This window comes from Pseudochaenichthys georgianus, chromosome 1 (assembly GCF_902827115.2).
Source record: "Pseudochaenichthys georgianus chromosome 1, fPseGeo1.2, whole genome shotgun sequence".
Taxonomy (NCBI): Eukaryota; Metazoa; Chordata; class Actinopteri; order Perciformes; family Channichthyidae; genus Pseudochaenichthys; species Pseudochaenichthys georgianus.
In genome coordinates this window covers 12,961,285-12,966,623 of record NC_047503.1, presented here as the reverse complement: position 1 = coordinate 12,966,623, position 5,339 = coordinate 12,961,285, and the positions used below count along the sequence as shown (strand labels likewise).

Genomic DNA, 5,339 nt, shown 5'->3' with positions numbered 1-5,339 from the left:
TGAATGCATTGATAACAGGAGATAAAACTACGATTTTTGGTAATTATTAGTGAATAAAGGTTTTGATTTGCAATATTTATACAACAAATCGATATGTATGTATGTATATGTATTTACATCGATATGTTTTCAAAAATAAAATCGAATTTGCTAATATTAAGTGATAATATTAGGATTAGTGTGAACAACTAGTTTACATGTTACTAACAGTGCCTTGGTTAAAGAGCCTGTTGCTGTTTATTTATAGCTTTGAATTCTTTCAAACCAATATTATCTTCTTAAACTTGTATGGGAGTCAGGAGGATCACTTTCTAATGTTTATTGATACATTTAGAGGGAGGGGATCTAAAGTAATGCTTTAAAATTCAGATTGGATTCCTTTCTACCATTTTCTTAAATTCATGGTAGTTTCAGTAATCCCCTGGTAATTGAGGACACAAGTTATCTAAATGACTAATGTCGTCTTTATGGCTTTCAGAAAGGACAGGAGACCGACAGGATATGATGATGATGTTAAATGTGTTGTTTTAGGAACATCCATTGCAAATACATGGAATTCAATAAACATAGAAGAGCATATCATGCAGTTTGTCGGTGCCTTTTCCTCCGTGTTGTCCTGGTTTGCTGTGCTGCCTCCTAGTCGCCACCATGGTTTGCTGTGCTGCCTCCTAGTCGCCACCATGGTTTGCTGTGCTGCCTGGGGATGCTCAAATCGCTCAGAGAAAGGAGTACGAATGTACGGCTTCCCCACTGACACAGAGCGGAGGAAAAAACACTGCATTTGCACTTTTTCACAAAACGAAAACCACACCATTGGGAAAGCTTAATGTTTTGTTTAATACAAAAAAACAGGGAAAGGCTTGAAAAACACAGAGTTGAGAATCAGGGTGCAGGGTGAGGGTCTCAGTGCAGGTATTCAGGCTCCATTGAACCCCCCTCTGGTTCTTGTGCTGAGAGAGGGAGCAACAGACAGGAGAAAGGGTTATACACACCTATATAGCACACCTATTGCCTTGGGGAGATAACGTGTTTACTTATATAAAACACTAGTATTAAACGTACCTTGTGTTTTCACTCTCACTTAAGTCCCTCTCCCTTTGCCATCAATCCAGAATCAGCTGGGCTGCAACATTATACAGACAGGTAATAATCAACAGAATCACAAGGACACAATATGGCTCTGCTAAAAACACTCACTCTTACACGCACCAAAGTTATATTTATCTAATATTTAACTCCCTCCACCCCCGCATACAATCCCGTTTAGAAGCCCCTCTTCTCTAATTCAACATGTTGGACGAAATGACATAGAGAGAACGGAATTTACAATTAAAAGGCTGTTCAACGTGTGTTGCTAAATTGCTTCGGTATGCTAGCTTAATCTGTTATCTGTAAACGTTCCCTAAATCTACTAATTTAGGGATAATCCACTGACATCCTTTAATACACATGTTCATTTGAATCAGATGTACTGATAATATCCGCAATATACATCTTTAAACTTCTTCTTACCTTTAAAAGTCCGTCACGAACGGTGTATTATGCTGCAACTCCACAGCTCTGCCAGCCTTGGCGCTAACTTCCGGGGAACGATTGAGAGGCTCCACGATCCGCCATTGCTGTAAAAAAGTGGTCCATTGGAGTGAACGGAGATGTCGTAACTCTTCTATTAAATGGCTCTGGTTATTCCAACCCAGTTTAGATTTAACCACGCCCACTTCCGCATTACGCAAGAACGTAGCTCTACGCGATAGCGTCATAGACTTCTTCTTCGGCGGTTATAGCGGTCGCGGTAAAGCAGGATGAGCAGGATATTTGAATAGTTGTTTTTTGTCTTTCCAAAGGATTTGTTGACTGAAAGTCAACGATCCTGTAATCAAAGCCATATCGAAGATTCCTGAGATTGTATTACTGGTGTTTTATCATCTATAAATAGCCTGTGTGTATTCTCAAATGTCGTTTTCAGGACAAACAAAAGACGTTTTAAATATCTTATCAGCTGGTGTAAGTGCAGAATATTGAATATAACCTTGACTATTACTGCGTACTTCATTTATCTGACAGCATTATTTAATGATACTATTTTATATATATATTTATTTAATGATACTATTTTATATATACATTTATTCATATACACACACACTTATATGTACTGACACATGTATTTATTCATAAATATACACAGATGTATTCATTCATTTATACACACAGCATTATTTAATGATACTGTTTTATATATATATATATATATATATATATACACACACACTTATATGTACTGACACATGTATTTATTCATAAATATACACAGATGTATTCATTCATTTATACACACAGCATTATTTAATTATACTGTTTTATATATATATATATATATATATATATATATACACACATTTATTCATTTATAAACATATAAACACACACTTATATGTACTCACACATGTATTTATTCATGTATACACACAGATGTACAGATTCAGATTTCGCGGGTGTGCCGCAGATTCAGATTTCACAGATGTGCCGCGTGAGGCAGTGATGTAACCATAGGGATGTAACGCCAGGTTGATGCTGTGACGTAACCCCGCGTCGATGCTTGCGTAATGCGGAAGTGGGATCTAAACTGGGTTGGAATAACGATAGACGCCCCCCGGTGTTGTTGCGGGAGCTGCTGCACTAGCTAACGCTACATTAGCTAAACAAACGCTAATTTATTTTGCAAAAGGTGCAGCGGGCTTCAAACATGTTCCCTCCACTGGTTTCAACCAAGCACTAAATTAGAAGTTTTCCAACCAAATACGGTTGAACTTACACTTCCCCATATTTATTTGTAAGTATATTCGAGGATAGGCTACATGAGCTGAAGCTTGGTTGCTAGGTTACTAGCTGGGTGTTCTCTAATAAGGGGCCGGGGAAAACAAAGTTAGTGATTACTGGTTCCATGTTGATTTAATTCAATACAAATTGTTGGAGGGAACTGAAAGGCTATTACCGTACTGGTTACTTTGCAGCCCGGACATTTCCCCCAAAACACATTTAGACGCTATCGCAACACAGAAGTACCTTTCAAATCCGATAATTTTTAAGACCTTCTAAATCATATTTAAGACCTTTTTAAGACTTGTTAAGACCCCGCGGGAACCCTGATTGTAACTTTTTTTAATTGTCTGAACTTCTCCCACCTCTGAGTGGTTACCAAAAATCCTTTCATTTTACAAATCCTGCACTCAGCTTTGCTTTCTCCAATATCATTGAAAAGCAGCCAGATGCTGCTCCTTTTTTGGGTTTTCGCTAATTTCTTGACTTTTTCCGACGCGCTTGCATTTAAATCCGGCTCCCCGTCGATCTGTGCAGCTGGCCTGTACCACTACACATGCTGTGCCCCCCACCCTTCTTTCACATAATGGTATGATCCTAGTGTATCCTCACATATGATTGGCCGCATGGTGGCCCAGCTAAATAAAGACCCGCCCCTGCCTGCAAGGATTCTCAGCAAGAGTAGGAGCGGCTGAAGATTCTGCTCTCCCCGACGGGAGTCTGCTCTTCTAACGGCAGCTCGCGATCGGCGTGTTGGAGACCTCTGAATTAAAGTATCAAGTCACCTCAAGTCAGAAGGCTCAAGTTCAAGTCAAGTCCCGAGTCATTGGTGTTCAAGTCCAAGTCGAGTCGCAAGTGTTTTGTGATGTTGTCAAGTCGAGTCTCAAGTCATCAAATGTGTTACTCGAGTCTGACTCGAGTCCAAGTCATGTGACTCGAGTCCACACCTCTGGGAACCTGTGACCCAAGTTTTTCATTCATTGCATAACTACACCGTAGTTGTGTATATGATATGTCAATAAACCTTAGAAAATCTTGAAATCTTGAAAGGGATGTGCAAAATAGCCATAATATACAGTCTTTAATTAACTATTAGTAGAGAATAACAAGTAATGAATATACTTTATTACTCGTTTCCATTCATGTCAATTGCAGATACATGTTTAGTCTTCTCAAGCACCAACTATCAAATATCTCTCCTGATTGTTGGCACTTGACAATCACCTTACCTGAATTTTACTCAGGTGTAACTCAAGTCTGATTTAAGGGTTGTTTATATTTCACATCATTAATCAGAATCTGCAAAGTAACTCAAATAAGTGTAGTGGAGTAAAAATACCAGGTTAACCTCTGAATTGTAATGGAGTAGAATTACAAAGTAACAATGAGCTGTCATGTGGGTATATATTAATGCTGCGCATTATGGACACAAGCGATTTTCACCCATTTATTAATTATATGTTTTACATTTGATAGCACCAATGTGTTTAATACTGGCAACTTCAAATTGTGGAAAAAATGAAAACGTTCAGTAGAGACGTCCCATAGAACATTTTGCGAAACACAATAGCCAGCATGTGTAGTTATGGGGGGGCGTTCGATTCCTGTTTTAGATAGTCTGGCGTGGTTTCGTTACATTTCAAACAGCTGTTTGACGCTCGGCGTAACCTTGGCGCACTGCCACTCCAACATCCAATCCCAGAGTTTGAAGATTAATCACGGGGACTGTAGTCCTAAACGATAGCTGGGGATTATGGGTAGTGTCTTCGGCCATCCTAAACTCAGAAATGTTGACAATCGCAATGATGCTCGAAATGTCCCTTATAGGCCTACGTCTGTTTCCGGTTATTTGTATTTTGAAATTCAGTTCCTGACGGACGCCAAAAAAGCCCGAGATTATGGAATGAAACCAATAAATAAAAGCAAGGATAATTGTGTGTTATTGGTGAGTAAATTAACAAATTAAATTAATTAGTAAAGTAACAGTGTGTTATTTTGAAAAGAATAACAAATTAGAAGGAAAAAAAGATTTAAAAATACAGATTTCAGTATTCTGAGGCTCTGAGCCCCATTTATTTTCCTCACAGACGGCAACAAAAGTCCGAAATTATACGATTTAAAATAAAATCAATAATTGTGGCTTGATATTGAGTAAGAACAAGTTTTTATGAACCACACAGCTTCCGGTCTTCCACGACCCGACCGGAGAAAAAGACATGCTGCAGGCACGAAACACATTACCAGTAGAAATACATTGCTTTTAAAATCGTGCTGTGCAACACGAAAAAAGGGGAAAATCGTGTTGGTGAACACGAATCAATAGATTAAAAATTGTGTTGGTGAACACGAAATGCCATGAGACTGGGTTGTAATGGGACACAGTGAAGTCAACCAGTCACAAAGTTGGTGTCTTGGTATACATAATGTATTAGTGTGTGCTTGCTGGGTTTGTTCCCTGTCTGATATCACAGGCTCATACTAAAAACACATTGTCCTGGCCCTCTGATCAGTGTTACTGG

At 38.7% G+C, this 5,339-nt stretch overlaps 1 long non-coding RNA gene across 1 annotated transcript; it reads right to left on the bottom strand.

Moving 5' to 3' along the window:
• Positions 1–864: 864 nt before the first annotated feature.
• LOC139434472 (uncharacterized) lies at positions 865–1,614 on the bottom strand. Its single transcript, XR_011643816.1, has 3 exons — positions 1,513–1,614; positions 1,063–1,123; positions 865–950 (listed from the first exon to the last, which is right to left on the bottom strand). It is a non-coding gene; the product is annotated as an uncharacterized lncRNA (long non-coding RNA).
• Between the last annotated feature and the right edge of the window lie 3,725 nt (positions 1,615–5,339).